Genomic DNA, 9,822 nt, shown 5'->3' on the forward strand with positions numbered 1-9,822 from the left:
CATTTAATTTTCAGCTTTTTCATGATCTAGCAATTGTTCTGTATGTGTTTCCATTTCCACCTTAACCTTTTCGTATGAGCATTTTCTGTTTAAGCATATTATTATTATTATTATTATTATTATTAGCATAATTTCAGTGTCAGACCATTTGATTATGATTCTGACTTGAACTTGAGTCTAGAAAGTAATTTAATTTTGAGATTACATTTTTCTTTTAGGGGAGATCATCCTCCAAATAATAAGGCATGCTAATGTTCTCACCTGGTGAAGAGATGCAGTAAGGAGGTTGGATAGCTGCAGGAGGTGAGTGCTGGCCTGCTCAGCTGACTGGGAGGGCAAACTGACATTTTCTTTGGCTGTTTTCAGCCAGTCAACGTGCAGTTTGAAGGACTGAAAGTTCACATACAGCTGGGAGAGCGACTCATTCACCTGTGAAACACACACAGACAGAAAATATAAGTTCACCTGATATTTAAGTTCTCCCCTGACATCCGCAGGACTTCTACAGTCAGAAAGGGTTCACTGATTCATGGAAATGTACCTGCAGTGGGCTGAAAGAAGCAGCGGTGTGGTGTATATGAGGGAGATCCTGCAGCCTGTTTTCCACTCCGGCAAAGTTTAAGAGTTCAGCACCTTTCTGTTGGGACATGAGAGACAGAGCTTTAAAAACAGAGCAGTGATGTTTAAACCAGCACATCAGATGAATAAACAAAGATGATTATTGTCTAATTGATGACTTTTTATTAGGACTTTGTATTAATATTGAGGAATAATCAAGTCAAAAGAAACTGATATACAGACAAGTACAAGATTAAATGTTCACATATAAATGTATTATATACATAGTTTAATTATTTGGTTAATATTCAAATAAAGGCAACAAAATATCAATAAATATATTTGATTATTGAAACGTTTTGGATTGATCTGTTTCACTGCATCGTTGTTTCATTTTCAATGTTTATAAAATCAACTTAAAGTTACTATATTTATTATAAATCGCAATATGATGTATCTATTAGATTTAATCTGCTTTGAAGACAGAGAAGTAATGTGCGAGTGAAATGATCTCTGAAATCTTACCAAGTCATGAAGCTTTTTGGATAACTTCATCAGAGTCTCCACATGAGGGATCATGGATCCAAACATGCCACAGAGGGGGAAACCGCCGGTGGGACGGGATGATGAATGCACAAACAGCTCAGCCAATAGCAGCAGGTGGAGAAGAGAAGGGGTGGAGTCATGAATTACTAAAAAGACAAGAAAAGATACAAAAAAAAGATGGTTAGTGATGTTTCTGTATTTGCTTGTGGTGAAGATATTTTCTTCACTTGTGTTTTGCCTTTTTTTTTTTCATGTGTTTTTTTAAAGCTCCAGTGTGTTGAACCCTCCTGGCCACCATACTTCCAAAGCCTTCTACATAATTGGTAATTCCAAACAGGGCCTTGAACTCGCAGCACCAGGTTCACATTACTTCAGAGGGATGAATGACAGAGCAGAATGCCACTGCTCACTGTGTTTACAGCCCCACAACAGCTGGCTACTGGGCTGCACTTCACTTTGTAGTGGAGAGTGTAGTAGCTCACATTCCCCCCCCCCCACTCTCACTGACCCACAACTGGTGTGTGTGAATCAGTAAGAAAACCACAGAGCTGCATGGAAACACATTTATATTTCCAACCTAAATCTAAAAACAAGCACATCACAAGGATCAATCCGGAGGCAGCTGTTCTGTATCTGCTGCAACAGTAAGGACATAAATAAATGATTTGACATACTAGTGGGGATTACCCAAAGGTTTTGTTTGAAGGGATGATATCAGAAATTCAAAGGCTCATATATCCGCAGCATCTCCGTCAGGTCACTCTAGCATCAGATATAAGTTGCTTCCTGTTCTCCAGACATGAACAGTCATTTGAAAAATTAGACACAGAGTTGAGATTAAACGTCTGCAGTGTGAATGAAGGTTAAGTAACCAAATCAGGTCAGACGCCGGTTTCCTGTCAGCGGGGGGGCGGAAATAGATTCCTGCAGACTGATGGGAAACACATGCACTTAATTAATGGGTCAGTTCATATATGGAGCATAATCTATAAGTATTTTACATCTAAAGATGACCTGGATGAATATTTAGACTGAGGTCTTGTGGTCCTGCCAAAAAAACAAGAACGTCAGCATTAATTACTTGTTTAAACTACTCGACATGATCTGCAGAAGTAAAAGTGTATTTAAGCATATAAAAGTATATTAAAGGCTCATTCTGGTTTATTATGACTTCTTTTAGTCTGTTTTTTTGCTCACGATTGTTCCTTTGTGGTTAATATTAATGTTATACTTGACGGTTGTAAACATCATTTACAGGTTATTGATCTATTCTTCAGGTTTCAGGTTTGACCTTTGTGATAACTTTCAGTTTTACATGCAAATAAAGTTGTTCAGGTCATTTAGTGCAATCTTTATCACAACAGATGGAAATTAGAGGCAAAACTGCAAAAAGAACAACATCCAAGTCTTCATGAATGAGGATTACTTTTCTTTTTTGCTCTGTTTTGGTCTCCACCTCCTCCTGAGGAAAAATATCTGACCCCTTTGCTGCTAAATACTCAAATTTGTTCACCAGCTAGTTGTTAACTGTGAGACAGGAACTAAATGTCCATGTATCATAGGCATGAATGTGGATAACAGCAGTGTTTTAACATGATTTCTGTCGTGTGTGAAGCTCTTTGACTTGATGTTCTGCTGAAATCTACTATGCAAATACTGAATGAAAGAGCGTGTGAACACTCTGTTTAATAAATGCATGGAAATGAGCTGTCAACACCTTTATCTAGAACTCTTTCAGTCAATCTGTGAGTGAATAGTTCCCCCAAATTGTCTGAGGGTTTGTTTTATGGCGGCCTCCTTAATCAGTGATGATCTCCAGAAACCTCAAGGAAAATAAATAATGTCTGTAAATCTATCTGCCGGTTTATGCAACTTCAAAAATCCCATAAGGCATGGCAACAAAGAAATGAACTGTCCGCTAATGTTAGATCAGGGTTAAGGAATGAGAGGTATGCTGTGGGTTTTTTTTTTTCCCAGCCTGCTCTGGGCCTCCTGTTGGAAAAGGAGAGGGGAGCTGGCGGAGCGGTCTGACTCAGATTAATCTCTTTGTGGTGACATCACCGGGCAGACGCCTCGGGCTGCTCTCTTGTTATGAGCGTCTGTGCACTTTAAACACTGTTACTATCATTCAAACACTAACAGCGGTTGTTTGAGGTCAAAGGTCGCTGTGAAGAGGGAAATCCTGTCCACTTTTGTCCCAAAGACGCTTTGTCTGGTAGAAAAAATAATATAAAGTTTGGAAAGTTTCATGCAGTTTGACTTTACATTCACAATTTTATATTTAAAAACAATACATCTCGTTCACTGTTTAGTAAAAGATTAAGTCTTCAGGTGCATTTAATTAATTGTTTCTATTTTATTTGTGTCTATACTTGTGATTTTATGCTTTTTAATGATCTATAAATGCATTTTTTTTTTTCATTTTGTCAAACTTTTCTGATGAGTGAGAGACATCAGAAGTTACCTTTCCTGTGACTGCTTCAAAATAAAAGTCTCCCTGTGTTTTACCAGTTGAGTGCATTCAGTGTGAACTACCAGCAGCAGTAGTAGTAGCAGTAACGTAATGCAGCTCTGGTGCATTTCGACAATATTACAAACAGTAACGCTGGAGTACATTGGACGGATTACAAAGTAAATGAATATTTAAAGTAACGTAAATACATCCAATGGTTACTGCAGACCTAAAATATTGTTGAACTGGATGGGATTTAATGAAATGTCATCAGACTTTTTAAAAACTACATCAATGTCAAGGAGTTTTTCTTGTTTTCTGTTTTTGTCACTTTTGTCTCATCTTTGTGTTTTACTTGTTTGTTCCTGTTCGGGGTCACATGGCAGCTGCAGCCTATCGCCGCTCTGACTGGGCAGGAAAAAACAAGAAACATTAACACCTGCAAAATAATCTCTCAGTTTCTATTTCAAGACCGGGAGCATGGAACTGTATAAACCTCTTAAACAGAGAAAATAAGATGTCGTATCACGTGTTGCTATGAGTCAAACAGGGACATGTAGCCAAAAGTAAAACAGCATGGCAGCATTTCCATGACTGACAGCTGTGATGAGCTGCTGTGAGATAACATCTGGAAGTGGTATCTTTGACTTCTCCTGAATTTCGCATGAAAGATTTAACTAAGATGATTTCTGCCCACACAGCAGAGCCCTAAATGACAGCAAATAGATGTTCGCTCATTTACTGATGAATGAATGGGTACACTTACTCTGTAGCTTTCTGCCAGTGCACCCCATTAAATATGAGTCACAGTTTTTCTACATCCAACGACAGGTTTCGTGAGACTTTTCACTCAGCTAAGGACACAAACAAAGAAATCTGGAATAACTTCATAAGGGTAATGGAAAATCACCGAAGGAGACATCAGCGAAAAACCCTGTGTCACACTAAAAAGAAAACATCCCCCAGCAGTGTAGTGTACAGTCATGTATCTGTAAACAGCTGTGACAGCATTACAGCTCAGAGGAGAACTGCTTAAGAGGCAGAGTGAACCGGCCGTCTTTGATGTGTTTTGCAGGTCATTTCGTAAGAACACATTCACTAGCACACGCAAGCAGCGTCTCACACACTTCCACAGTTTCCGTTCTGCTTCGCGTCTGTCAGATGCTGCGCAGAAACACTGGAGTTTCCTGTGTTTTCTCTCTGACACAGCAAACGCCTCATTTCCTCAGCCGGGCCTTTTGCTCTCAAAAACTGCATATGAACTTCTGGATAGATGTCAGCGGGGTCAGGGAGGAAGTGCCTATCGGCTTCCTGCGAAACCAGTTAACCAATAAAACTGTCAGGACCATGACTGTAATGTTGCTTCAGCATTATTATGGTGACAACACACATTTTTAACGAGTTTTCTCATTAAAAAACTTCTGTTTCTTGAAATGCACGAGTTGACATAAAATCAAAGCTGCACCAATCAATATTTTCATATCAATGTCTCAGATAATTATGTATAATGTGAAAGTTGTTGCTAATAGTGACAAACCCAACGCCAATCATCACCAAACTCTTCAGTCCTACAAAGCTTTCATTAGCGACGTTGACTGTTTTCACCAAAATAAAAGCTCTAAAAAAACCAACCACCTGCTGAGCACCAAACAGACAGAAGAAAGTTAGCGACCAGCTGGTGAAAATAGTGGAGTATTTAGCCAGATACGAGCTGGTGGAGACCAAAAACAGAGCTTAAAGAAGAATATTGGACTCACATTTAAGATGACAGGAAACACGACTCTGAATAAATGCTATTACTAGTCTCTGGATGTCTATGTAGGCACGTGTTTGCCATAAAAGCTTTATAAAGTTTTTCTGTAATTTTGGCTCCAGAAAAGCCAGGAGGGTTTTATTTACCTGGCGGCAACAACAAGAGAGAAGACATCTGTGAATCCTCGTATAAGATGATCGGGCTCATGTTACAATGATTATATATAATCTAATAACACTCCAGTTTTAAATGAAAGTTACCGCTGCATAAAAATACAGTCGATGTGTTTAGAGATGCTTTCAATACAAGAAGTGAGACTTTTTAATCCAGCAAAGAGAATGAGTGACATATTTTAAATCACGTCTTGAAAGTAAAATTGTTAATTTTAACTTTATTCATTGTTTGTATTGTATTATTATCATCATCACTATCATCATCATCATTAGTTAACAGTGTTTGCATGCTAAGCTTTTGCTGCAGCTGACTTAAAAATTGCAACTACGGCAGAAACAATTTTCTGTGATGGAAGAGAAAAACTTTCAATTTTCAATTATCTGCAAGTTGATTTTAATTCTGTTAACTAACACCAAGTGTATCATGTGTGTATATGTATCATACACACACCTACATCATCAGTGTGATTTTTTTTCTTGTGTTTTATCTGTTTTTGTGTGTTTAAGAGAAACAAACTGAGCAATAAGTTGCACAAAAATGCCGGATGTAGCAAAAATGATACAAATTAAAACTTTTTAAACTTTTTAAAACACTTTTTTTGTAATTTGTCAGAAGGTTCAAGGTTCAATAAACACTCCACTTGCAATTATTTCATGGTTCAGGCTTTAAAGGGTTAATGAAATGAATCTAAAAACACCTGTGCTGCGTCAGGAAATGCTTATTGATGTTAAAATCAGATAGACGACGTCGGTTTAGATGGATATGGTATGTGAGTGAAGAGCTAAGTGCACTTTCACATTTTTTGCAGGATCCTGTTTCCTCTTGTGTCATCAGCCTTTACACAGACAGAGTGACATCAGCCAGTCCACTCTTTGATAGTGGATTAGGTTTTGCTGCAGTACCGCATTTGGCCGCTGGGGCAAAGTGGCACCGACACTGACCTGATACATCATCCATAATCTGGCCTCATGCAGTGACTCTGCAGATTATATTACAGTCGGTGTCCTCATGATGTGCAATGATGATATCACTGTCTGCCTACCTGACTCATGTGTTTCACCTCTCACATAAACACACTCTCACTGTCTGACCTGCTTTCTCACCAGGTTTCTTAACTAGTGATTAGTAATCGACTAGTTGTCATGATAAGAGTTATGGGGTGCCGGAGTCAGACAGCACTGCATGAGACCTGCGGCAGCGACACCAGCGCCATCTCTGTGTACGTCAGAGAAATCTTGAAAGATCTGATTGATCGGGGTCGTTCGATGTCAACAAACAAGCAAGAATTGTGTCTTAATTAGTCCACGACGCTCTTATCTGACACAAGACAAGAGCATGTAGCGTAGTCTGATCATGTGTCTGTACTCACATGATTATTGTTAACTTTTAATATCAGATTATCGCAACAATAAAGCTGAAATGATTATGTATGTAACTGTTAAAGCAGAGGGGATTCAGTCTGATGCTGCTGGGCACAATCATAAAGCTGAGTGAGTTCAAACTACTCAGGGAAAACCCCAACACACACACACACACACACACACATTAACCAATCACAGCCCACCCTCACAAACACCAAACAGCATTAAATTGCAGGAGAAATTGTGTTTCAGCACCAAGTGTCACATAGTTACTCATTCATTCACTCTCAAACTCACTCAGGGTAAAAGTAAAAGTAAAGACCACGTGCAGTAAAGCCCCCTCCTCCTCCTCCACACACACACTCTCACTCTCACACACACACACACACACACACTCATCCTCACAGAAAGTATCATAAACAAACTTACATTTCATCTTTCTGCTGCCGCTGCTGTAAACAAACCTCTTTCTGAGTCCAGTGTGTGTTCTGCATGTGTGTGTGTTTGGACAAAATGTAAAAGTTCCCTTTTTATAGCAGAGTATGACACATCACCTGAGTCATCAGCCATCGTCGCCATTCAGGCATCACGCCCACGCCGGACAGCCAACCCCCCCCCCCTCTCTCTTCTCTAACCCCCCTCATCTGAAAAAAGCTTAAAGTGTCTTTGTTTGTTGAGGTGATTCTGAATGAAGTAAATCAGAAATAAAATGAAATAGAAGAATCAGAAAATACCAAAGTGAGCTGAGTTCTCCTTTCCCCTTCCTTCCTTCCCTCCCTTCTGTGGCCGTACGTCACCACCGCACTTTCTTCTTTTGTTTAACCAAAATGTCAGAGTCTTTGTTCACACGTGAAACTGACACTAATGACAGACGATCAATGAAATGAAGACTCGACAAGGAAAGAGAAGATCATTCATGTGCATGATAAAGTTTTGAACACTGATTTCCTTCTTGGGTGCAGATTTGTTTTTTTTTTTCTTTCTTGTTTGCACAAAAATACATGAAAATTGAGAACTGACAGCAAAATAAAAAAAGAGAAAAGTCAAATGTGAGTGAATTGACGGCATCCCATAAAAATAATATAATTTAAATATGATGATAAATGCAGGAAAGATGACAAACTGAAGTAAACAAAGAGCCCCTTCCTCCTCTCATAGTGAGGACAGGAGAGACCCCACAACCACAAGGAAAACACTCCTGACCGCCAGCTGCTCCACCAGTCACAAGCCTGTGGTCATACTGGGCAGCTCCCAGTGTGGCTCCTGCCAGTGGTCGAGTTAATAAAACCAACCCGGGTCACTGAAACTAAAACTCAAAAAGAAGGAAACTTGGTGGTTTGATAAAATTGCTCACTTCCGTTTTTCTCACTTTTGCTGCGTATTTGCTGTTGTGGAATTTCTAGAATTTGTAAGAATCAGTGATTGAAAAATTTTTTTTTTTACTCAAATCTTATAACCTCCTGGCCGTAACAATATCTTTGCAAAAAATGGATGCATACACGTACATAGTCAGACTTTTAATACTTGTTCTCTGGAAAACTGAGGTCGCGCTATTGGAGTTGATATTTTACTCTTCAAAGGATTTTTTTTGTTTGATGAATGACGCAAGATCATGTCAGTTCCCCTCGGTGAAAGTCATCTCGGTAGCACGATGAAACTCTCTGTTTCAGTTTGATTGTAGATGCAGCTTTAATTAAAACGGATATAATCGCTTGTTTGTGTGGGCAACCGCTAACTACTAGTGATGCCTAATGGAGTTTTATGGTGAGTTTGTTCACTCCTGCCATTATTTTTGGACGGACAGAGACAGTTTAGCGACCAGCTGATGAACGTTGTGGAGTATTAGTGCCTGAATAAGCTCGATTTTTCCCTCAGAAACTGGTGGAGACCAAAAACAGAGCAAAAAGAGACGCTTCAATTGAACAATATCGTTTCTCCAAAACTGCTGGATGTGAACATGAGCTATTGTTTGCTAAAGTGATATAACTTACAAGGTGGTGATTTGTCAGTGATGTGTACGTGGCAGTAAATTGGTTCTTGTGGTGAAGTGGTTTAAATCAAATGCTGCAATACGTCCCCTCAGATTTCCTTTTCTTCTTTTACAGGCGTGCGATTTGCTGTAGGTGAACTTTACAGTCATAGCAACGGAGCAGCTGCTGTTATTAAAAACCGAGTTTAAGTTTGAACTCAGCATCCGTGTTCAAATCGTACGCACACAACACAACACACTACACTACGTACGTGTTCATGTCCATCTGATAAACGTAAGCCTAAAATTCACTCCACTTTTAGCTCTGTTTTTGATCTCTACCAACTCCTGAGGGAAATATCTGCTGAGTGCTTCACTGTGTTCAGCAGATAGTTGCTAAAAAAAAAGCTGCGTGCTGCATCTGGAAACAACACAGATGAGATGAGAGAAGTGAGGCTGAACCAGAACAGTAAAACTACGGGCCAGAAAACCAAAACAATAGTTGCATCGACATAGTTTGTGAACATTATAGCCTTCATGAAGTGAGGACTGTTGAATCAGACACCATTCAGTTTAGTTTTATTTATATTCTATACTACTAAGTTACTTTCTGGACTGTGTCCAAGCTTATGATACAACATAATCTTCTTACTTGCTCTTTACACTCTCAAATGTCCAATATATTGCTCTCACATCCTGAAATACTCCACCTGAGTGTGTGTGTGTGCGAATCACAGACCGCTTATAGGTTGAATTAACTTGAATAAGATTACAGTCATCGTTTTCTGGTGTCTGTTCTTGTCTGCCGTCAGTTTTAGGAGACTGTAACACTGAACGACTGTGACTTTGTTTTAATATTGAAAGGCCCTATTGTCTCGTGCATCGAGTCAATCTTCCTTTACTTCAGCGAACATGGCTTAGCTGCCAGGTGTTAGGATTAAAGCACTGAATACTGGTGGATATGTTCTATTAGGTTTGTACTAACTGCAAAGGCAGAAACAGTTTGTGT

Source organism: Pempheris klunzingeri, chromosome 16 (genome assembly GCF_042242105.1).
Source record: "Pempheris klunzingeri isolate RE-2024b chromosome 16, fPemKlu1.hap1, whole genome shotgun sequence".
Lineage (NCBI taxonomy): Eukaryota > Metazoa > Chordata > Actinopteri > Acropomatiformes > Pempheridae > Pempheris > Pempheris klunzingeri.